Here is a 27,280-nt window from a genome sequence, read left to right as displayed (position 1 = left end):
TCCATCCGGTTTTTTGGGTTCCGTAGAGGCGAAAACCGCGTATGCCCAAATTGGACAGATTACGGATACTTTTTCCTTCTAGAGCTACAGCTGTACTATAGCGTTATTTAGACAGGAAAATAAAAGAACCGCTCAACATTTTTCTGGATGGATCAAGGGAAATCATGATAAATACATAACCGTGATAAATTCATGACAATGAGTGTCAAAATATTTAATTAAATGAAAAAAAAAATTAAAATCAGTTAAAAATTGTATTAATACTAAAAAAAAACACAACCACAGCCGATTTAGTACAATTTACAACTCGGCATCGAATTGTATTTACTATACATAACCTATCGGAAAAATGAGTTTTTATATAAGAACTGTTTGATTTCAAGTACGATTTAAACGGCATTATATTTAAGGTAGTATAACTTACTGTACATTAGTGTCTATCCTTAACGGGTAGATTTTGAAGTTTTTCTTGGTGTACTTCGATATATGTACCGTTCGTTGCCCTGCAAATGTCCAGACGGTAATCCGGCTCTTCCCACGTACTTGTCGCACTGCAACAACCCTCTCCTGTAGATGGTTGATGTCGAGGATTTTCTCCGAATAATGATTTTTATATGCCTCCTAAAAAGAAATCTAATGGGGTTTAGGTTCCTTGCTGGCCGTGCGATCAGCCCTCCTCTTCCATTCCGCTTGTTTTGAAACCGATGTATAATGCAGCACGGACACGGTTGCTGTAACACGGCGGAGCGCCATCTAGCCGATAGAAAATTATGTATTTCAGCTAAATTTCAACTTTTAGTGGTTAATGGGGGTCACATTAATTCGGCATTAAGCAGGTAATGAAAAAAAAATACAAAAAATAAAATTATAAATAAATATTTATTTTCATTATTTTAGGTAAGAATAAGGATATCAAAGATTAAATTCCACGGAAAACTAAACGAACTGTTCCGGCATTTGCCCTATTGTATCGAGGGAAACCGTGGCAAAACCTTGATAAGAACAGCCTAACAATATTTATGTCTACGATACGTTTCACATTACAGGCTTATAACATAGTAAAAAAAATAATTATACATTACGATAATATTACAATTTTAATTATAATAAATCTTTATGATTTATAAATTTCTTCCACATCTGGTGATATCCATCCTTTTTCCCTGCAAAAAGAAATAAAAGTTATATAATAATAACAATCTACAATCTCTTATCAATAAAATGTATCGAAAGGTTTTCACCTGTTACACCCGTCTTCAGGAGAATATAGAAAGAATGGAGTAAAAAAAAACACATTATGTGTTACGGTGGTTCATTAAAAGCACTAGTATATTACTTCAATTCTAACGATCGATTATGAATACATTTTTGATAAAATATTAAAAAAGTCTTATATAATATAAGGAAAATTACAATGAATGTAATCGATATGTGGATTAACAGAATAAAAGTTCTTTGAACAATGAACTCAAACATAGAAATTTACAATTATGTAATCTATTCTGATCGGTTCCAGATAAAAATCTAAACAGTATTTTGATCCTGTGTACTGATATTTGTCATATATATATGTATTTCTGGGTTTTGCAACAAAAAAAAAACACATCAGTTATTTTCCAGTTATAAATAAATCAAAAAATTATTGTGCTTTAATGAGCAAATATCGTTTACTATGCTTAATTTACAAAATGTATGAACAGAATATTGCCTTTCATACGAGTGACGTAAACAAACAAATCGTTTTCAACTCTGGATGAGGGAGATTAAAATTTAATGAATCAATTTTTATTTTTTAACTAATTTTTCTTCTGCTACCTCTTTAGGCTACCTAATGATGGCATAGAGACCTGCAGTCTGGTCTTTGGAACTGTTGCTAATTGTAATCTTAGTTAGCAGTCAATTTACTGTTAAAGCTAAATATTTAAAACTTATATTGAGGTATAAAATAGATAATAGCGTAGATAGGGCTATTAGTCCCTTAGTCAAATGTATGTAGCATACACTCTTGCATCGATTTAAAATACCAAATTTGGCCTTATAATTGGTAAAATAAAATAAAGTTAAACGAAGTCAGGGATGGACTCCCCTTTTATGACTAGACTAATTTACTGTAACAACTCTTCTTTTAGCTGCGCGATTACAATTGCGGTCGATGTCTATACACCGTTATGGTCACAAGCAAGAATTTAGCCATCGAAAGTATCTACCTTCACAAAAAATAGACTTGTTGGCTGTAGTTGAATGAATCGACAGATTCTTGTACATTCAATCCACCTTATGGCTTACACCATAAGGGCTCACCGTTAATGAAAGATCATTTTTCCTCTTGGCATTGAAGTTTTAAGATGTTACTTTAGCATCCAAGAAAGTTTATTTAAATGAGTTAATTAAATCTTGTATTCTGATGAGTAAATAATAATAATATATTATATACTTTATATACATCGCATCTCTTTTCCGTTAGATTCCAAAATGTGTGTTATAGTTATGATACCGAAGAAAGCAGGAGCAGATAAACGTGAAGAATACAGTAAAATTAGCTTAACTAGTCATGCATCAAAAATCTTAACTAGAATTCTGTGCATAAGAATTGAAAGGAGAGTGGAAGCAGTGTTAGCAGAAAACCAGTTTGGTTTCAGGAAAAGTATGGGGACAAGGGAAGCAATTTTAGCATTCAGATTAACAGTAGAAGGAAGATTAAAGAAAAACAAACCTGCATACGTGGCATTTATAGACTTGGAAAACGCATTTGATAATGTAAACTGGAATAAAATGTTCTGCATTTTAAAAAATTTAGGTTTCAATTACAGAGATAGAAGAAAAATTGCTAACATTTATAGGAACCAAACAACAACAGTAATAATTGAAGAACATAAGAAAGAAGCTGTAATAAAAAAGGGAGTTCGACAAGGATGTTCCCTATTCCTGTTACTTTTTAATCTTTACATAGAACTAGCAGTAAATAATATTAAAGAACAATTTAGATCCGGAGTAACAGTACAAGGTGAAAACATAAAGATACTACGATTTGTTGATGACATGGTAATTATGGCCGAGAGTAAAAAAGATTTAGAAGAAACAATGAATGATTTGGAAGAAGTTTTACACAAGAACTAGCACATGAACATAACAAGAGCAAAACAAAAGTAATGAAATGTAGTAGAAATATTGTAGATCGACCACTGAATATGGAAGAGAAAATATTATGGACGTAGAAGAATTTTGTTATCTGGGAAGTAGAATTACTAAAGATGGGCAAAGCAGGAGCGATATAAAATGCCGAATAGCACAGATGAAATGAGCCTTTATTCAGAAATATAATTTGTTTACATCAAAAATTAATTTCAACGTCAGGAAAAGATTTTTGAAAGTATATGTTTGGAGCATAGCTTTATATGGAAGTGAAACTTGGACAATCGGAGTACCTGAAAAGAAAAGATTAGAAGATTTTGAAATGTTGTGCTATAGGAGAATGTTAAAAATCAGATTTTTCTGGCGAGTGTGAAGCAGGCGTCTTTGTTTTTGATTTTCTTGTTTAATTTTATCTTAATGTGTGGTGTCTTCTGGTGTAAGACAGTTTCCTTAAGATCCTATCTTATTCCTCCAATCCACCTGCATCCTGTTATGGTGTTTTTCTAGTAGAGATTGTACTATACTAGCTGTCTCAGAAGACTTGAATCTTCTGATTCAAGAAGATTACTACAGTTAAATTTCGGAGTAATAAATTGTAAAGTAATGATACATAAAAAAATTAGCAAAATTTCTCATAACTTTTCATTTGTTAAAAATAAATATTTTGTTAATAGTCTATTAATTATGATTCTGGCCATTTAAAAATATTCTGCTGTTGCTTGCTGTAAGGTATTTCTATGCAATTTATTCAACTTCCACAATAAAAATATATAAATGACATTGAGTATTTATCGTTTTCCATAATTTATTTTAGTGTTCTATTATAATGTTAGTTAATAATAATATACTGAATGTTCAAAAATTTGAACGTATTGAGAATTCAAATTATCTATGTCCTGATTTGTTTGATTTATTAACTGTACATAATTTTTTGTTTTTAATTAAACATTAATGTCTTTTTTCTTTTTCCTTTTTTGAAAGTATTATGTATTATTTTTAAATTTATCTATTAGGTTAAATCGATTACATTTATTATCAAATTATTGAATTTGTAACAAAATTATTGAAAATAATGAATGGTATAATAAAAAATAATGTTAATTCCTGAATTTAAAAATTATAAAATTCATTTACAAACATAAAAAATACCTAATTATTAGTCAGAAGTGATCCATTAGTGAAAAAAAACCTTTTGGCATGCCGAAAGGTGGAGGTAGATTTCACCGGTGCTAAGTAAGGGATAAAAAAGATTTCTACCTTAAAGTTAAGAAAAACTTTAAATTTACTTAATACAACAATGGTTGCATGTGAAATAAAGTTTCACACGTTTAGCCTACAACAAGCCCCATCTTCTTACAATTTCAGCAATGTTTCAGTCATCCCTTGCTGTAAGGGTTGGTCATATCAAACATTGTTTCAGACAAAGGTTTTAAGGTCATGTTTAGAGGACTAACGACCACTTTAAACATATTTGATACTGTGCCTATTGAGGAAGGTATGATTTTTTGTCTTCATACTTTATTTTTTCCACCCCTTGGACTGATAGTTGGTGATATCAAAAATTTTACTTAGATAAGTCTTAGGCCCTTATCCAAAGAATAGTAGGAACTTTAAAGAAATTTGATATTTTACTTACGAAAGTTATAGGGATATTTTGATTTTTGAAAAAATCCCCCCATGGTCTGATTTTGCCCATTAATGAATTCAACTGAGATTTTGGGTTGTTATATTTTATGTATAATTTGAAAGTGATTGGCGAAAAATTATGGCAGTTATCGTGTCCACAAGAAAGTGAAATATATATATAGATATATCAAAAGATTATATTTAAATAATCTTTTGAGCTGATGGTGGTTTTGGGGTCCTGGGGGACGTGAAACTCAAAGATATGTCAAAATTTTCTAGAAGGCAAATCATGGTACCCATTACAATAGATAACTTTCGTATGAAATTTAATTCATTACTTTCTTTTTTCCTGTTCAGCCTCTGGTAACTACCGTTTAGATAATTCTTCAGAGGATGAATGAGGATGATATGTATGAGTGTAAATGAAGTGTAGTCTTGTACATTCTCAGTTCGACCATTCCTGAGATGTGTGGTTAATTGAAACCCAACCACCAAAGAACACAGGTATCCACGATCTAGTATTCAAATCCGTGTAAAAATAACTGGCTTTACTAGGACTTGAACGCTGTAACTCTCGACTTTCCAAATCAGCTGATTTGGGAAGAACCACTAGACCAACCCAATGGGTAGATATAAGAACCTATTTTAGTGTTGATGAAAGAGTCACCTAACAGGAGTTTATCGGATTTACATGGTAATGAAACGATAAATCTACCTTGATTGTTTCTAGTGGTATTAAGTTTGAAGTGTGTTTCACATGTAAGAAGATTCATTAACTGAAACATCAGAATTAGTTGCATGAAGTTTCCAAAAGTTTTCAAATATAGTTCAATGATCTAAGGTATTATTGCTTGTAAAAAGGAATGTAACAGTATTCTTATGTTTAAAGTTAGATCTAGAATAGTAACTAACATTATATAGTTTATAAATCTTGCTAACCTTGGAAGTAGGATGTTTGCGATAAGATTTAAATGCATTGTTGTACTTTAACATTTGCATTTCCAATACTGAATTCCATAATTTGGCAGTATTATAATCTAGCTTTGTTGTTAGAAATTGAATTACAATAAATTCAAATATGTTAACTGGAAGTTGTATTCCTTCAAGCGAGTTGACAAATGAAGAAATGTCATTAATGAATTTAGATAGAAGATCTAACGATTCTTTTCACAGAAATTAATTTTAAAATGCAATCTACATTAAAATATTCAATCATAAATTTATTATCAAGTTGTATTATCAATAAATCTAATGCGATTTTATAATTTTCATCAATTATTGGAAGATTTTTAATAATGGCTAAGGCTTCATCTCTAATTGTTGAATGTCAATAATGTAATTTTTGAATATTTGTTAAATCTTGTGGATTAAATCATTAAATATATTAAAAAAGTGAGGCCATTCAAGAATTTCACCTTTAAACGATGGTAAATTATGGTAAGTTGCAATTGTAATTGTTTAATAGTTGTGCCTACAGAATGTTTTTGATTATTTACTTTATGCTGACTATTTATCTGCGAATAATCCAATTCTTGTAATACAGTCCTTAATTGATTTTCTTTAACATAATTTTGTTCTTTATCCATAATGATTACAATAACGAATATGGCCAAAAAACAAAGTAAAACTAAATTACACAAATATTATATAGATATTAGTGTTAATGTAAATTACGAATCCAGTTTCAATGTAGTGAAGAAAGCACCAAAATAATATTTTTGTTCATTTATAATTTAATTATTATTGAAGATCAGATGGAAATTGAATTTTCCAAGCTGCAATTTTATATGTATATAAAACAATATTAGAACTTCACATATAGCAGATATTTCACATAATTATTTAATTATCTGGTCTTATCCATTTTTTGGTCTGCCAGGCTGGATCATTTAATCGGAGCCCAATTTTATTTAGATCTTATTTTATCTTGTTAATTTATTCAAGATACAAGATATCCTATTATTCAGGAGACTAAGCTAGAATATACTCTCACCGGTTATCTTCCTATTATTTAAACATAAAAATACTGTTACATCCCCTTTTACAAGCAACAATAACTTAGATCATTGAACTATATTTGAAAATTTTTGGAAACTTCATGCAACTGATTCTGATGTTTCAGTTAATGAAAGTTCTACATGTGAAACACACTTCTAATTTCATACCACTAGGAACAATCAAGGCAGATTTATTGTTTCACTACCACATAAATCTGATAAAATCCAGCCCGGAGGACGAAAAATAATGTACAACAATTCCAGCCATAGAGTAATTTGTTGGTTGTGTAAACTGTATATATTAAGTAATTGTCAGATAACCAAGTATTGTTAAGCACTTCCTTTATTTATTTTAAACTTACATTGAATTAATCATTACACTGTGTTTCAATAGTTTCATGCTTTTAATTATGTTCACATTTTTAAATATATATTAAATATGCTGTCTAACTAGAACAGATATAGAATTTAGTAATGTTATCTGTTCAACATTTTAAAGGAAAGGTGAAAATTCAGACATTAATAGTTCTAACAAAAATTAGATGAGCTGGTTCATTAACAAATAAGAAGAGAAAAAAATGACAGATGTTTACATTCAGCAAAACGGCAAAGAAAACAGATGAATCTGAACAATACTGAGCATTATTACCATCAAAGAAAGTAATTCTTATTAGTACTACCTACACTGCAGATGGTTTACAATTATCACAATCATAAGAAAGAATGCAACAAATTAATGAGCTCTTTCATTCAGGAAACTATGTATTACACACAGTTTCCAGTCTGTGTGGAATGTACAGTAATTAAGACTATACCAGACTCTTAACAGTTTTATAAAATTAAAAATAAAAGTTATCGTAATATTTTTCCCCCTAAAATGATCAACAATTTTGTAGAAAAAATTAAACTAGCAAGTTACAAATTAAAGATTTCAAGTATGTAAAATGAATTACTGGTAAAATGTGTACTATTTTTATGAGTAATTCCAGCATAAAAGTTTCTTTATAGTTTGATAATGATTTTTTTTCTTTATAAATTGTTTTATGAATTAAAAAATTATAGTTTTTATGAATCAAAGAAAAAAATTAACGAAAAGGGCAAAAAGAGGTTTGATATTTGCTGCAACAGTAACAGAATAACAAAAATGTATCGCTGTCTCTCTACTTTGAACTATTGTGTCGGGTTACATGAAATCAGTCTGGTTTCATTAAGGTGGATTTGTTCTTTTTTTAGTAGTATCTTTGTAAATAAAAAAATAATAGTTTCTGTATTCTATTGTACAGTTTAATTAAAAAGTTGTAATGGCATGAACCTGACATTATTTTTGAATAAATTATTTTTCTAGGTTAGATGTACAATATTATTTTATAAACTAAAAATATGGCTCCGTAATTGAAATCAGTAAAACTACAAATTAATTTAATTTAATTTATCACCCCATCGATGGCACAGGCGAACTTGTCTGTTCGCCTGTCAAAGATCTGAGATTCGATTCTCGGCTTCGGTCCAGAAAGTGTGTAACCAATAGGCCCCTGACTGATTACTTGGGACTAGATTTTAAATTATCTAAAATAATTGTTTTTAACACATTAACCATATTTTGCTTACCCCACGAATACAGTACGTTTAGATTGTACAATAATTTTATTTCCTTGGTTAATTATGTATTGCCCATTTAACCTAAAATTTACAACCATGCATGTAACTTGTTTCATATCTGTATATGTTTGGGATACCATTTCGCCGGTATTATAAATAGAAAACAATGTTAGAAATGTTTGGATATGATATTAAGAAATAGTTATGTATTTTGTAAAAATAGGACAGTGCACATTGTATTCTAAAATGCATTACGTAAGTATGGATACACCAGGAAAAGCAATAATTTTAAATTCTATTAAAATAATAATATAAAAAACTTACCCCAATCAATGAGGGTCGCTATCTAAAATGAACAATGCATAAGAAATAGTAATAGTTAATAATATATCAAGTGTGATCACAGACGCAAAGATCCAAATTGAACAGCGTATCGCAGGCCATCAATAACCACTTTATAATCAACCCGAGTCTGACCGCTGGGTTTCATATTCTGTCTACGTAATTCACTGTCGTTCCCCACCCTGCAACTTCTGTCGCGTTAAGAGAAACAAATCTCTTTAACCGCCAGAGCAAAATAAATTATGAAAATTTATTTCCTGCACCGCACTGTTTCACCTCTGATAATAACAACCGACCGTTCTCAAAGTTCTCCGATATTAGTTCTCGATAGTTCTCTTATATTTGTCATCGCTTTTAAGTCGATATACAAATATCATTAATAGTACAACCAACCGTATTGTCCATTGGAGAATTTAACACGATTTTAAATATTTTATGAAATTTTTTTTTTATACATATATATATATATATATATAAAATAGTAAAATTATACTATATTGATTCGTTATTAAATTTAAAAAAATAAATAATAAAAATGTTATCTAAATATTAAAAATGAGTTTTTTTATTCATCTTCCTTACAGCTTGGAAGAATTTTTCTATCTAAACGTATTGAATAAGGCAAACTCAACAAAGGGATTTATCTGATGCCAAACTTGGCGGTTACGGGGCCAAGGAAGAAGAAAAATCTGTTTAAATGGCAACATAACATCTATCAATCACTAAATGTTAGAACTGTGTTCATATACAAGCTCTCCCTATTAAGAATAAATAGTATTCGCTGTATATTAACCAAAGCGAACGGGTGTCTTAAATAATTTTGAAGTAATTTTCAGTTTCAGTAAACCTTATTATTATCTCTTAATAAATAATATACTAAGTTATTTATTTATTTGTATACTCACACACGCGCGCACAATTTTTATACACATTTATTATTAAAAAAAAAAAAAAAACAATTAAGATGACAAACTTTCTTTCTGCGTAATTAATGACATCCAGTGTTGCGAATGAATACGTTGGAGGTCTCCGGTTCGTTTTTCAATTTAGACGTAAGATTACAAATCTACAGGTTAACCGGATTAAAAAAACTGAAGATTCTGGGCTGAGCTGTTTGAATTAGCGGTTTTTTTTTAATACTTCATTCTTAATTTGCGTATAAAAATAATTTTAAAGGCGACAACAAATTCAAAAATAAATAAATAAAACCCATCAGACGCTGAAAGGGAACGTAAAGCGTAAATTTGCATGTTTTATTTTTGACTTATTTAATTGTTTCATAAGATGACATACTCAATCTTGCTATTGCGTAAGGATTGTAAAAAAGCGGTAAGCTGTCTTAACCTTGAACTTTCGTAGATGGTTGGAGTGGGGAAGGGTTACATAACAACTGTGTATAACAAAACGCTGGCCAGACAGGGCGGCAAGGAACCTTTATCGTCTTCATCACTCACTCATTACTAAAACAAATATTCATTATCTATTTATCTCAAACAATTTATTAATTTGATTTGACAACATATCAATATACAGTTATTTTTTCCTTTAATTTTGACATGAATTTTTAGGGTGTAAAAACATTGATCCAGACTGGAGGATTCGAAGCCAGAACCCTTCTGCAACATACTTTTATTTTCAAACGGTTTTTTAAACACACAAATCAGTACTATAATTTATTTATTAATCAGTCGTATTGTTAGCGTTTTAAAATTTAACGGTTGTATTAGTTAAAATGGAATATTTAAATAGGCACTAATTTAGTAAATGCAATGACAGGTAGTTTATTTAATAAATAAGTTTTAAATAAATAAGGAAAGAAAAAAATACGGTTTTCGGGAGTAATATCGCACTCAATAGTCTCAAATGGAAGGGTTAATAAAATCTTGTTGTATGTGTGTGTGTCTGCGCGCGCGCATGTTTATGTGAGATTTTATTTAAGGTAGCTTTAGGTACATTACATTATACTGAAGTATGTTCCTCTTCAGTAATTTTAAAATTTCTACGAAAGAATTTCTGTTAAAAAGATTATTTAATTTATTTGTATTTTAACTAAAATAATGATTAAATATTTCCATCAAAATAAGTACCGTGTACTTCGAAAATAATATTTGTGGTGTAGTCGATTATCCGGTTCTTCATTCGTAATTTATTTTCAAATGTAATTATATGCATATGTTAATATTTTTATTTCAAGTATTTTATAAAAATAATTATTTTTCAAATGTCATTACTTGATAGAATCATGGTAAATAGTATGTATTTTGTGAAATACTTATTATTGCTAAATAAATTAAAAAAATATAAATATTTTAACTAGATAAATAAATGAAAAACACATAGCGATAACTTTTGCAATGGAACATACAGTAGATGACTCCTTTCTTTTTCTGTTTAGCCTCCGGGAATTACCGTTCAGGTATTACTTCAGAGGATGAATGAGGACGATATGTATGAGTGTAATTGAGGTGTAGTCTTGTACAGTTTCAGTTTGACCATTCCTGAGATGCGTGGTTAATTAAAACCCAACCACCAAAGAATACCGTACTTAGGGATGGGAATATTCCCACCCCTAAGTTGGATCAACTGACAAATTTGTACCAAATTTTTAGATCCTATGATGCCTCTACAAAAATTAAAAATTTTTGAACGGCGATACGTACCCCACTCCTTTAAATAAATTCAAAATTTTATGTTATCAAATTCCTCATATTCTTATATGTAGACATACCGCAATATTTGAGCTAAATTTCAACTTTTAATGGTTAATGGGGACACAATAATTCAGCATTAAGCAGGTAATGAAAAAATTACAAGAAATAAAATTATAAATAAATAATATTTATTTTTATTATTTTAAGTGTGAATAAGTATATCAAAGATTAAATTCCACGGAAAACTAAATGAACTGTTCTGGCATTTTCCCTATTGTATCAAGGGAAACTGTGGCAAAACCTTGCTAAGAACAGCCTAACAATATTTATGTCTATGGTATATTATCAGATTACAGGCATATAAAATAGTAAAAACAACTTATACATTATGATAATATTACAATTTTAATTATAATAAATCTTTACGATTTATAAATTTCTTCCACATCTGATATCCATCCTTTTTCCCTGAAAAAAAGAAATAAAAATTATTATAGTAACGATCTACAATCTCTTATCAATAAAATATATCGAAAAAAGTTTCATCTGTTACACCCATCTTCAGGATAATGTAGAAAGAATCGAGTGAAAAAAAAAACATTATGTGTCACGATGGTTTATTACAAGTAATGAGTATATTACTTCAGCTAACAATCGAATATGAATACATTTTTGATAAAATATTAAAAAAGGCTTATATAATATGAAGAAAATTATATAGAATGTAATCGATATATGAATTAACAGAATAAAAGTTCTGAAATTACTTTGAGAAATGAACTCAAACATAGAAATTTACAATTATGTAATCTATTCTGATCGTTTTAGATAAAAATCTAAACAGTATTCTGGTCCTGTGTACTGATATTTGCCATATATAAAAAAACACAAATCAGTTATTTTTCCATTATAAATAAATTAAAAAATTATTGTGCTTTAATGAGCAAAGATCGTTAGTATGCTTAATTTACAAAATGTATAAACAAAATTGCACCTTTCATACGAATGACGTAAACAAATAAATCGATTTCAACTTTTGATGAGGGAGATAACATTTAATGAATCAATAGTTTTTTAACTAATATTAATTCTGTTACCCCTTTAGGCTATCTAATGATGGCATGTAGACCCCAGTCTGGTCTTTGAAACTCTTGCTGATTGCAGTCTTAGTTAGCAGTAATTTTACTGTTAAAGCTAAATATTTAAAACTTATATTTAGGTATAAAATAAATAATAGGGTACATAGGGCTATTAGTCCCTAGTCAAATGTAGGTAGACTACTCTCGCATCGTTTAAAATACCACATTTGGCCTTATAATTGGTACAAAAAAATGAAGTTAAAAGAAGTCAGACCTTTTTATAACTAGACTGATATGCCCCTAACAACTCCGTTTTTGTCTGTGTGACAATCGATGCGGTCGATGTCTGTACATAGTTATGGTCACAAGTATGAATTTAGCCGATGGCAGGATTTACCTTCACAAAAAATCTACTTGGTTGGCTATAGTTGAATGAGTCGACTCCCATACATTCAATCCATCACAAAATCATATTTTTATAAAATAAAAAAATTATGTAATTAAACATACATATAGATATATATATATATATATATATATATATATATATATATATATATATTTATACAAAATAAATTACAATTAAAAAATTATTTGATTACATATTTTTATACATATCATTGAGATAAAAAAAACCAGGGTTGTTTTTTAATTTTTTTATTAGTATTGTTTAAAAATCTACAGTTATATTGTTAAATTTATAATTGTATTTTTAATTTAAAAAAAATGTTAATTGTATTTTAAATAAATTGTTAAAAAGGATATTTTTAAATGTTAGGTAATCTATTAAAAATAGCAAAGAAAACACAATAAAGTCCCTCCTCTTAAGCCAAAATATCATTGAGTTACAAGATTAAATATATCTATTATGTTTATTCAACCCTTTATAGGTCCTTCGTACCTATTTGTACCACCAGACATTAGAGGTCATATTGTATACAAAATTATATATAAATTAATTATTATTGTTCATTTAGATTGTATAAACGCCCTTTGGTACAGTCACATACCAGATTTTAATTTTCCCGCTTCTATGGTAACAGATCGCTGTTGACTTAAAAGCGGTTTGCGACTACAGCACCAGCGGTTTGTTGGGAGGGAGAATTACGTCCGTTTTGTGGGACAGTTTTATTTTTGATTGTACGTCTACAATATCTTATATTTTAACAAGGTAAGTTACTAGATGATAAAATAATATATTTTAATTATTGTGTATTACTTTTTAAGGATTCAAGACATTATTTTAATTACGGATGAATAAATATAGCATCATCAGCTAACCTATAAATAAGGTACTGCTTACATGCTTTTGAAATGCAATTTACAGAAAGTACTAACAATTTGAGTGTTGTAAATTAGTTCAAAAGAATCCTTGAATATTCTAGTTTGAAGTGATATAAGCAAATATATGGAGTTTTTTGTTGAGAAGATGTTATAAAACTTAAATCATGAATCTGTACAAAACTTAGGTTATGTTACTTCTTTTATGACGGTCAATAAAATCAGTGCTTCTGCGTTTTGCGATTACTGAAAGAATTTATAGAAACTTAATAAAGTGGAACCTATATTGTAATATTCTTTTTTAATTTGATCTGATTCAGGTTTAAAAATTTATTATATTAAATTATATCCATAAATTAAATCATTACATGATGCTTATAGGCCTTCAAAAATTATACCTCTATTTTGTTCTTATTGTAAGTGAAATGTTACTAGCAACTGTTTATGCTAATAAAAAGCTATTTTATTTTAATTTAATATACAACAATTCAAAATGTAATTTTGTAAAATATGAAATCAGAAATATACTACTTATTTCTTAATGAATGATGAAGTTTAAGGAGAGAAGCTTCTTGTAACAATACATGCCAATGAAGCTGATAAAAAGGTGGTTCAAGATGTGGGTTATAGCCTCTGGCACAACCAGTATTAACTATTATTTTATTTCATAATAATATACTGTACTTTCAAAAATTTGAATGTATTAAGAATTGAAATTATCTACGTCCCGATTTGTTTGAATTTGTAATGTTTAATTATATATAATTTTTTGTTTTTAATTAAATGTGAATGTCTTCTTTTTTTGAAAGCGTTATGTATTATTTTTTAAATTTATCCATTAGGTTGAATGGATTACATTTATTACCAAATTACAGTTGATTGCAAACATATTTGAGGTGATGGGTTACTGCCTCTTTGACAATTTCTTTTCAAATATTGAAATGATTAAACAATTATTACAAAAAAATATATTTATCTGCGCTACAATTAGACAGACTAGAAAGCTATTCCCTAAAAATCTTTGCTATGTGGGGACATTGTGGTTTCAAAATGGAAAGATGGAGGAAGAAAATTTGTATGTGTTTTTTGCACAATGTCTATGAGAAAAATCAAGTGTTATGTATAAACAAACAGGGAGTACGAGTCAACAGATATGTGGCTGACATTGATCAGTTTGTTCAGCTTCACTCTGCGTATAATATAGGTTGGGTTGTAAATCTCATTGATGATGGATGAAGTTATTTTACTACTTTAATTTATCATATCTTATCTTGTATACCATCTTAAATGATTTTAATAAGAATGTTCCCATCAAATTCTGTTTGCAGATTTATATGTCTAAATTTACATATATATACACACATATATGTATAAATATATATACAATTTTTCTAAATATCCAGTTTCCAAAAAAAAAAATGGGTTTCTCAACCCTGACGATCTCTTGCTGACCATTTGATAAATAATAATCATGATATGACTAATTTAGAAGATAATTTGGAAATAGTTGGAAAAATAAATATTGAAGATGAAAATAGTAATAAAAAATTGGAAATTTTAGAAAAATTGTATATATATTATACACATACAATTATATATATACAGTTGTAAACATGAATTCTTGTTTTATTTTTAAACAAACAATTTTTTTACAAAATGTAAAAAGCTAAAAATTTTATTGTGTGGCTGTAAACAGTTTTACAAATTATAAAAAAAGCATCACTGAGGATGGGCTTAGGCCCGAAAGCGCTTAGATGGAATAAAATATTAAAGGTAAGAATGTTTCTCTAATTCTGTGCTTCATGGAGACTGAAAGAATATTATATTGTACATATAGATATTTAAATATAGAGAAAGAAAAAATGGACTATAAAAAGGTTAACCTAAATAAATTAATAATATTTTTATGGGTAAGAGTCATTTTGTATTAGCAATTTTCTTGTTGTTATTTTATTTTTAAAATAAAAAAAAAATGTTTGATAAAAAATTTTGTATGATATGTACCACTGCCCACATGGTAAGTGATACATATATGTATATAACAGGGCCTAACTGCCACAGATTTGGTAATGGATGTCTAATTTTGATGGAAATACATTATTAATGCCTAAGTCCACCAGCCAAGTAAAAAAAATATTTTTTTTAGGCCCCAGAGTGTTATATATATATATATAGAGAGAGCTAAAGTGTTAAAAGAGATGAATGAATCTGTCATTTAATTCTTGTTTGAGATATAATGATAATCAAAATGAAAAAAAATGATGTTATTGGAAAATCCGTAAAATAAATTTATGCTAGTGAAAATGATTCTGATGAAGATGACATCAACATTGAGTCTTAAAGACTCATTATAAATCTTATTAAAGATCTTGTATGGATACTCGTGATATAAAAAAGTTAAAATCTTGCAGTAATAAAATGTAAATTAATGATGCATCAAAAAATTTGTGGATATTTCAAATAATTTTTCATTTGTTAAAAATGAAGTCTATTAATTATGATTCTGGCCATCAAAAAATATTCCGCTGTTGCCTGCTGTAAGGTATTTCTAATTTATTAATTTATATCATTCAAGCTGTAACTTTCTTCTACCCACAATAAAAATGTATAAATGATTTTTGTATTTATTGTTTTTCCATAATTTATTTTAGTGTTCTATTATAATGTTATTTTATAATAATATACTGTACGTTCAAAAATTTTAATGTATTAAGAATTGAAATTATGTATGTCCCGATTTGTTTGAATTTTTAATGTTTAATTATATATAATTTTTTGTTTTTAATTAAATGTGAATGTTTTTTTCTTTTTTTGAAAGCGTTATGTATTATTTTTTTAATTTATCTATTAGGTTGAATGGATTACATTTATTACCAAATTACAGTTGAATTCATAATGAAAGGGTTTCTATAAAAATAATAACTATAAATAAAATTATTGAAAATAATGATTGCTATAATAAAAGATAATGTTATTTCTTGAATTTAAAAATCAGAAAATCTGTTTACAAACATAAAAAATATGTAATTATTGTTCAGAAGTGATTCATTAGAAAAAAAACTAGAATTTTTAGGTTTCTTAGTACTAGTTTATAAAACTGGAAATGAAACTCTAAAGAACATGAAAACTGCAAAGAAAGAAAGAGAGGGATAGTATAAAATATGGAACAAAAGAACTAAAATTTGAAAAGGATTCAGAAAAAATTCTAACTTAAGTGATTATTAACCTGAGCAAAAAATATAATAAACGCAATTAAGTTTACTCGTTTTTACAACTAATAATGACTTCTAATTAAAAATATAAATACTCTTAATATATGAAAAATTAAAAAAAATCAATTTAATATATGATTTTTTATTCTATTGAAATAGTACTGCAAAAGAAACTTGACTAATTTAGACCGGTTCTAAGCCATGCCATCAGACAGGTGAAAATAAATTATAGTATTTCATAAATTATATTTTACAAACCAGGAATAAATACTAAATTTGTGATATAATTCATTATATTTATTCTTTTGTGCGTATTTATTGTTGTTGAAGTTTGAAGAGTATCTTTAGGAATTCTGAAAATTACACATTCATAATTATTATATAAACATTTAGTCTTACATAGCTGTAAGATTTCAATTAAAATAAAGATGAAAAAGGACTATTTTTAACAAGAATTTCTGTTACAATTGTTGGCCATCTTGGTCATCATTTCATAATTCTGGGCAGAAAAAAAGATTTGCGTTAATAAGCATAATGTTTCTAGTGTACAGCTATTCTACACAAATATGGAGAGTACTTATTTTTAACCAATGACCGAGATCGACAAGGGTTTCAAAGAGAACCTTTTTCTTTTGCAATACTATTAAAAAATTTTACTGAAAAATAAAACTTTTTTCTACTAAAATTTAAATAATATGTACTTACTTAAGATCGCAGAAAGATACACTTATCTCGTACAAAAACTTGTACAACATAAAATAATTTAACTATAATCTGGTGAAAATTTCTTGTTCATTGTTTCAGATTCCTTTCTCTAAAGTTAATGAACAAGAAATGCTGAAATCATGGCAAACAGGGCTGTAAATAAGAAAGAAGTATATTAAACTTCTTAGCATAAGAGCAACAAAAATTATTTTTTATCAGAATAAATTTTATCTTAATATTGGGAAATTTAATAATAGATATCAATCACCTTACCTGACAAAGTCAAATAATCATTACAAAAAAAAAATCACACATTTGGTTTAAATAAACAACATTTTATATTTACCTTCCTGATCAAAAAAAAAAATTGCTTTCTTCACCATTATGTAGAATAAAAAAAATATTACCATGAATTACACTACAGAAAAATGGTTTTAATACTATATGTTTTTTGTGTGATTCAAACAATTTTTATCCTAGCATTCAATAAAGGTGTTACAGACTTGATTTTATATGAAATTTACTTTTATAAATCATTTAAATACATATACCCCTCTTGTAGTGGTTATACAAAATAAAAAATAAAAATATTTAAATAAAATTTTTAAAAACATAATACTGTTAAATTTAAAGAAATATTTTAACCTTTTGAAGTCGGCGCAAATCACAAACAAATAATCGTCAACAACTTGCTGATTCCCAACATTTAAAAAAAAAATGTTATTCCAATTGTATGTATTTAATAAAGTGAATACTACTTTTTGCATGATTTCAAATCTGTAAACCAAAATTAAATCGGTGGGTAGGGTATTTAGTAACGCAAATTTAAAGAAAACCTGACTTATGAATTATATAGCCTAAGTATGAAATTACCTTACCTAATATCTGTTTTTCTTTAGTTTTCTTCTAATTCATCCTTAGGAATATCCCTTTTCATTCTCCAGCAGTAACCGGCAAGTATCTTTAAGCACCATTTTCCCTGAAAGCATGTTTCCATCGCTGATGCATCCTGAGGAAATTGTTTTTTGTGCTTATCAGTTACATCGCTAAAGTTAAGTGGAAAAAATTTCAAACGTAAATGTAAAATACGTAATTTTCTTTAGACATATTACTATTTGAAATCACTTTCTTGCTTATAATTATTTGTTAATTTTATCTATCCATTTTTTGCAAAATCTTTTTTGTAATAGTTATGAACTTATGTTTGTTCCAATTTTTATTTCATATCATTATTTTTTTTTTGGTCTTTATTATCCCTTTTTTTCTTTGGTCTTTATTATCCCTTTTTTTCTTTTGTTTTCTGTACCTCACCTTGCATTTAGATATAACTATGTTGTAGTAAGAATCGATGTCTTTTCCTGGATGTAATTTACATTACATAATTTAGTTTGGAAATCTCTCCTAATAATTACATTAGCCTTGTTATAGATGGATTTCACTAATATATATAAAACTTATTTTATGATTACCAGTTTACTTTCTTTTTTTTTTTTGCGCAGGACACGCTGCAGCTCGCATCACTGGGTGTGTGAGGTTTCCCATCAGAGATGATAAGGACTCTCTAAACAACCTCCCCTAAGGCATGTTGCCTTAGGGGAGGTACCCTTACCCACCTATTGGCATTACTCAGGACATGCTGTTTTTCCCGTGGGACACACAGGGCGGTGTTGGGAGTCCTACACATATCACCAGTAGCAGCGACCCAAGAGCCCCTAACCACCTCCATACATAGGCTATCACTATCCCTATCTCGCTTACCCTGCATACTCCGGCAAAACACATGGTCGTTGGACCCTTTATTCACAGTTGAACTTCTTCCTGTCTATGTCTATTCACTCATGGAGCAACCAGTCCAGTAGGGGTCTGGGGTTTGATCTACACCACAACTGTGAGGGGGGGGGGGAGTCGCTGTCTACATCCAATGCTAGTAACGCTACAGATCTGTTGGAAACAAGCACAGGTCATCGTCGGCCCCATGCTGGTGGGTTGGAGAGTCCTGCACATCTTGACAGTAGTGACGACCCGAATGGGACCCCCAACCACCTCCTTGTACAGGCTGTCCCCTCATCATCCACCATGTGAAGGCTAGCCCTGGCGCAATAATTCTTCTGCCATCTTGGTTTTGAGGGATATCCTCTGTCAAGGCGACCAACCTTATGATTTGAAAGTAGCACATATCTATTTTTCTTTTTCTTTTTATTTGCAAATGTACTTACTGAGGACCAGACCCACTTTTGAAGCATTACTCAGTCCCCACCCAACGAGAGGTCACCACCTCTGCAAAACAGCCATACTGACATTATCGGCCACACAATTGTAGTTAATTGTTCAGCGCAGTTTCATACACTGAAGTAGTTTCATCCACATTATTTTAAGAGCAGTATATGTATATATATATTTTAAAAAATAAAATAACTACTAAACTTACTCCCGAATGTAATTTCTTAGTGATGCCATCCAGTCCAGGGCTCTTCCTCAGGCTAACGCGCATAGCGGCCGCTGTTCATTCACTCCGGTTAAACAGAGGCACTGTACCTTCTGCAGTGATATCCTGCCAAGGCATCCAATCAGCCTTTGGGAATAGTTTTTTGAAACAATCCACCAGGTACTCTGTCAACAGAATGGGGAGGGAACGAACAAACTTCTTCATCACTATTTTGTAGCTGCTCCTCCACATGTCAACAACCCTGACTGCCTTCAACACCTCAGTGTCAGATCTATACCCCATAGGATCCACCATCTTCTTCCCCAGATGCTGATTCCCTAATTCAATTAGACCACCCTCCTCAGCAGGTGCCTCTGCAACCTGACCACAAACGGGGGACCTAGACAGGCTTGCATGTAGCCTAAAGCCATCTTCCTGCGACATTTCACTGCAAAATACCCACTGGTCACACACGAACCACAATCACGTTGAAGAACCGACCAATATGTCCCACCTAACCTCAACTAAGAAGACACATCTATTTAGATATATTTTTAACTAAAGATGTTTGTCTCTATATATTGAACGATTCTTTATTATAATTCACTATATTTCTTACTCTTAATTTATAATATTTAAATAAAGTGTGATGTCAATAATGAAAAAAAAATTAATGATTGGCTGCTTCTTCCTAAGTTTTGTTTATCTACACTATTCTTTTTTTTTCTCATGCGATCTTTGTTCTTTGGTACATATATTGCATTTTACCATCAGTAGTATATTTTTTCAAATTACAAAAGAATTCTTCATTAAGTTTAAATAACTTTCATAGAGAAATACCAAATTGATTGTATAAAATATTATAATTCAGTTAATTAAAATTCTGAAAAAAAAGAACAATTTCTTAGTGTATTATGATTTTTTTTTTGTTTTAATAAATTACAGTACTAAATATTGTATTTGTATTATAAAGTTTGTTATTAATTATTATTATTATTATTATTCTGTTTCAGAGGATTTGAACTAATTTAGTAAAAAAAAAAAAGCTTCATAGTATTTTGGGAGAGAGGAAAATAGAAAATTAATTTTTGACATTGCCAGGGGAATCCAACAACCTGGTAGATTTTCCAAGTCAGTGTGGGGTAAGGCATGGTAAGGAAAATTTCTTTAATGGATATTGAATGCACAGTTGATACTAAAATAAGTTTATTTCCATTGAGAGAATATCTTTTAGACTACTTTGAGTCAATAAACAAACATAGTGTGTTGATCATAAGTATTTCTAGATGACCGACAGATTAAGACAAGGATCTGCTGAATAATTAGAATTTTTCCTGTTATCTCTGTATTAGTAAAATTTCATCCAGAAATTAGAATATTTTTCCATTCAATATTGATCCTAAAAGTTTTTTAATTTTTTTAGCAAGACCCAAATTGTGAACAAAATCCTTCATCTTTGGGTGGCTATAGATTCTAATCTTCGAAGGCCAGTGAAGAAATTGTATCAACTTTTTCTATATGCTAGATGGATGAAATTTTATTGCCTGGTAACACAGATTGAAGTCTTAAATAGAAGTATCCTGTCCATGAAGTACAGGTCTTAATGTCAATGGTAGATTAATGAAATGAATAGCAACTTTTTTTTAACTACACATATTTTGCAAACAAAGAATTGAAATGATTTTGTTTTTCACACTATACCATTCGAATACCAAACAGCCCTTGTATTACTGTATTAAATTTTCTGCTCAAGATATGCAGAAGACATGCATAGATATGCAAAGATAGAGCCCATGGTTTTTTTTTATTTCCTAAGTTAATTTTAAAATATGTCAATCAAAAATTCATAACAAGAGGGACAATGCTATTTTTCTTTTTGCTTTATCTCATTAACAACCACTTACACTGTCTGGTATTAAGTTTGTTACACTGTCCAAAGTATTTCCTCAGCCTTCTGTTCAGATTAGCAATTTTTAATGTCATATAACCAAATTTGTGTAACAATGCAAATAAAGATCGATTACTTATAAGAGAAGGTCCAGTGAGTTTGCTAAATAACAATCAACTTACCAGGTTAGCAGTGCTGTTGGTAGAAAGCAGCACATCTTTAATAGCCCGCCGAGCTGGTCTAGTGGTTAACTTGTTATTGCAAATCAGCTGATTTCAAAGTCGAGAATTCTAAGATTCAAATCCTAGTAACTTTTATATGGATTTGAATACTAGATTGTGGATACCAGTGTTTGGTGGTTAGGTCTCAATTAATCATACATCTTAGGAATGGTTGATGTGAGACTGTACCAGACTACAATACTTCATTTACATTCATACATGTCATCCTCTAAAGTAATACCTCAAAGTGGTTCTGAAAGCTAAACAGAAAAAGTGAGTGCCTATCTTTAATGTGATGTAAAATAAAACTGCTAATGAAGATTTATAATGCTTACATGATTAATATAATGTGTCTATAGTGAATGCAGAAGTTCTTTTATTGTTAAAAATAGGTAACAGCAACAACATCTTACAACTATTTAAACTCAAATGCAGCATTCCATGAAATGTTTTACCATTTATGGAGTCAAAAATTAAAACTTTCTTTTACAAAAAAAAACTTTTCAATTATTTTATAAAAGAAATTAGATCATGAGGTTTTACATAGTTTTCCTATAATCTAATTAAATTTAAAATTATACTCACTTATGCCATCTAGATGTTGACTGTCTTCTTCTTAATCTGATCATTATTTGAACTCTTTTCAAATTGGCCTTTTCATCTTATATTTTGTTATACATTCATCATCACATGTTCAATTTTCTAAGCATCACTTTAGTGTGTTGTTCCAGCATTAGTTAGTTAAAATATCACAATTTTCTGTACCTAAAACACACTTGAAATACTCTGGAGAAAAATTAGTATAAAAATAGTAAAACAAATTAATACAAATTAACAAGTTATTAATATTTAAATTCTTTTGGAATCCATTTTTCCTTTTTTATTCTTTATCACACTATTTTTTTCACCATCGATTAGTTAAAATATTACAATCATTTATTCCTGAAACAAACTTAAATTTTCTGAAACAAAATTAGTAAAAATATCAAGACGATTAATAGAAATACAATTTGATGTACTTGAAATATATATATACATAATAAATAAAACAGTACTTAGGGAAAATTCCCTTCAGGTTAACATGGCTTAACAGCATGCACTTAATCTAATCTTAAATAAATATAACAAAGCATTTTTAAAATGATATCTCACTTAATAATTGGTCCTACTGTGGATGGGGTATGGAACGCGAACGCGACTTAACATAATTAATTCTAACTTAAAATACACTAAACTGTAAAAAAATACAACATATATAACATAATTAAAAAACAATTATAACCTACTGAGGGGCCTACTGGGGAAACACAATTTTTCCTTAATTCTAACATGCAAATTTACTCTAACATGCACATGTTTACAAAACAAAACAAAAATATATAATTACCTAAAAAAAACTTAATCCTACTGGGAAAGAAGCACCAGTTACAAAGTAAGTAGTCCTCCCTTTAATTGTTATTATAAAACTAATTAGCTAGCCACATTAAGACTGTTCACTCTTAACCTATGTAAGTAATCGTTGTCGTACCTGCAACAAAAGATAAAAAGAACAATGTTAGTATTATATATGTACTCTTAGTAACAAAAATTTATTTATTTACTCGCATTAAGAAAAAAACACTATCTAATTCATAGCTGTTCTATAACAGTGTTATAATTCAGTTTTATGATTTAAAAGAGTGGATAGGAGTGACTTAAAAGTGCTTGTGTATCTATTTATTTATTGATCTAAGAAAACAAGACCATTTATCAAAAATACTTAATTAAAAAGAACATTGTTAATCGTTATAATAGAACTATTAGTTAAACTGTAACTTAACAGTTCAAGAAACTCATTATATAAAGAACTTAAACTAACTTATTGACAAAATTAGCAAGTAAATTTTCAGATAAAAGTTTACATTTGCTCACTAAATACTATCAGAGAGATTTATAAGCAGCCCATGAATGCCTAAGTAAATGTGGATTAGAATTAAATAATGTGCCAGAGCGGTGCATATGGTTAATAATATCTTTTCATACAGAAGGTGTGAGATATGCATCATAGGATAAATATGTTGACAACTTATACAGTAATGTAGTAGTATGTTGTATAGTTTAACGTTTGCCAGAATGATGAATAAAAAAAATCAAATATTGCGTTCAGTTTAGCATGATCTAATTACACTAATAAACACAGTTTCATTAAATGAAAGTTTTATTGTTTTTGTGATTTAACTTTTTATGCTGAATTAAAAAAATGCAGTCAGGATTTTTCCATAATCTACATGTGATAACATATTTTGAAGTACATTTTTTATGTATTTTTAAATAATATATTTCTACATATTTTTAAGTGGAATTCGATGTATTTTTTTTAGGGATAACTTACGTACATAAAAGAATATTTAAAATGATTTCTAATTGAGAGTGGATACAATTATAATATTATGTAGCCAACATCTGCAATTGTATGATTGATTCATGTACAGTAGGTTCTAACACGTCAGTACAGAGTAGAGTTATTCATTGAACACACCAATATTGTATAAAAATTCACTGTGTATGCACATACAGTGGTTTCATTCTGTTTTGTGATATACAGTTACTGTGTCGGGTTTGTTGGGTTAAGAGAATAAATTTGCCAAGAAATGCGTAATTGAGCCAAACTTCTGTTACAAGTGTGGGGATTCGATGCTTGAAGAACAACTATTAAGTTTGACTGCACTAATTAAAAAATCTATGAAGTAAATTCCGGCATTAAGGTTTGAGATCAAAGTTAGAATTGATCCCATCACATCTACTGTTCAACCTGTGTGAAACATCTCACTGTCTGGGCTAGGGATAATTAGCACATGAGTTTTACCATATCAATATGTGGCATGAACTACAAGATCATTGAACTATTATTTCTGTATTACAGAAACAAAAGAATAGCTAATATCCAAACGTACACCATCTGCTATTAGGAGAGTGCCTCGTGGTGAGGATTTAACTTTAGAAAATTCATCAGAATATGAGGTAGCCATTGAATTCTGACAAGAAGAGCAAGAAGGTCCTACTTTTGAAGCAGAATCCTCTTCCCATGAATCTTATTAGGTAATTCAAAGTGAATTATGACCTTGTTCAGGATTTGAATTTGTGAAAGGCTGGAAACTACTCCAAACTGATATGAAATATATTTTTTTCATTATTATTAGGAAGAGTTTCAAGATTGATATTCTGAAAAAAATAAATTAGTGTTTTGTAACAATATTTGTGCTGTGATGGATTCACTGCATAATGAACATAACTTTACAGAAAGAAGATTGCTCGATTCTTTGAAAATTAGTTTAAAAATTGTCCTTTTGCACAACGGAAAAAAATTTTCTTCTGTGCCATTAGCAAATGCAACTAGCATAAAAGAAAAATATGAAAATCCGATTAGAAAAAATTCAGTACAAGTACTAGTGAACTGCCGTTTACACAGAGGTAGCAGATTACAAGTACCATTGAACTATATGTTGTGTAATTTATTGCGTTTTTAATGGTTTGCAATTCAGCTGCGTTAAATTTTGTTACTTTCTGTGCAAATGGGGCAGCAGGGGCAAAACAAATCATTATAAATAAGGAATTAATAACCAAAGCGTGAAACATTTATGCCTTTTCATGTTAGGAACAGATATACTTAGAATTTAATCAAATACTGTATTGTATTTAATTGTGCTTATTCATTTAATATGTCATTTTGTGTTCTACTGAACACAATTCCTTACAGTGTGTATACAATATCAACACTATTTTCTATTTTAGTGGATTTATAACTCATATCTACGAGATGCTTGGAGAGTATTGAATATATTCCTACAAAGAGATTTTAGTTGTTCAGTTGTTGAGAATTTATTTGTATTTCTTAAAAACTATAAGCAAAGTTCCAAGCAACTCACATTGTTATCAAGATGATTATGCATATTATATGTAAAGTTAATTAATTGCCTGTATGATAAACAATTTGTTATTATTTATTTAATTTTTTTCTGTTATTATTAAATTATTTTTATTATTCAGTTAAATCTGATATTCCAATTTTTTTATTTCGTAAGTTAAACATTTTTTCTCTTAAGAAAAATATCGATGAAGCAATATATAATGGAGCTGCTTCCTGCTGTAGATCTTTTAGTTTTTCATTAAGTCACTGATGTCTAGAGATTACCACAATTATTGCTGTAGAGTTTAAAAGGGTAATGCAGCAACAATGATATTCCTTTTTTATTTAGCTGTCAATTCTGCATTCTAATTTGAATAATACCAACATATTTATATTTTTCCATTTGGTCTTAAAGTTTTGCTTGAAATTATATAAATTTGTCCAAAGTACAAGAAGAGAGATCATGCCAGAAATCAAGTTCAAGAAATTTGGATAGAACAGATTGTAGTTAGGAAGCAAGAAAATAATAAGCAAGAAGGAATCCGGTTGTATAAAACTTGCCATAAATAAAGAGCGTGATTATCTACCTCCCTACCTCCTTCCCCCCCCTCCCACCCTACCACACTCCCTACCTCCCTCACAGTCTTATGTGCAGCTTCCTTTGTGTGTACGCACATAGGAAGATGGTGTTTGATCTGTGAAGCGCCACAGTTCCATACAAAGATTTTTGTATGAAAAAAAGATCATTTTCATAAACTGTGGGTGGGAGATAGCTATTGACATTAAGCTAAGGATTATATATTGTACAAGTGTAAAGAAAGAAGGACTCATTATATTAAATGCTATCAATAATATCAAGTAGAAATAGGGGGTGCCCCACATTTCATTAATATGTAACTTTAATGTCATTTTTATTGATATAGTTTTGAAGTTTGCTTTGTTATTACAAAATGCAAATCTATGTAAACTGCAATCTAGTGGTAGAAATATATATATAGGTTACCCTAGTTGAATTTTAATTTTATAATTTTTACCGTAATCTTCTTTTGTATTATAATATACTTTTTTTTGTTTAGCTTATTGTTTTTCAGTTTTCAATACAAGCCAGTTTTGGTTAATTAATTCGTGTAGGATGTTTGTATATTTTTTAACTTCATCATTGTAATTTAAAATACAATATCTTTTATTAAAATGGGAATGCAAGGAAATCTCATTTTTACTTCCTTGTACAAAGTA

The 27,280-nt window shown here is 29.1% G+C and overlaps 1 protein-coding gene and 1 long non-coding RNA gene across 6 annotated transcripts in view; one reads left to right on the top strand and one right to left on the bottom strand.

Moving 5' to 3' along the window:
* Positions 1–27,280, top strand: part of LOC142327764 (uncharacterized) — a 129,991-nt gene that overhangs the window by 6,459 nt on the left and 96,252 nt on the right. For all 5 annotated transcript variants that reach the window (XR_012757080.1, XR_012757079.1, XR_012757081.1 and 2 more), the window contains exons 2-3: positions 13,470–13,597; positions 21,063–21,201. The gene's annotated coding sequence lies outside the window, so the exon portion shown is untranslated. The remainder of the gene's footprint in view (positions 1–13,469; positions 13,598–21,062; positions 21,202–27,280) is intronic.
* Positions 861–8,969, bottom strand: LOC142327744 (uncharacterized). The gene is made up of 2 exons (XR_012757075.1): positions 8,679–8,969; positions 861–1,163 (listed from the first exon to the last, which is right to left on the bottom strand). It is a non-coding gene; the product is annotated as an uncharacterized LOC142327744 (long non-coding RNA).

This window comes from Lycorma delicatula, chromosome 7 (genome assembly GCF_047948215.1).
Source record: "Lycorma delicatula isolate Av1 chromosome 7, ASM4794821v1, whole genome shotgun sequence".
Taxonomy (NCBI): Eukaryota; Metazoa; Arthropoda; class Insecta; order Hemiptera; family Fulgoridae; genus Lycorma; species Lycorma delicatula.
Note: the sequence above shows the minus strand (reverse complement) of the source record. Positions and strands in the feature narration are given on the sequence as shown.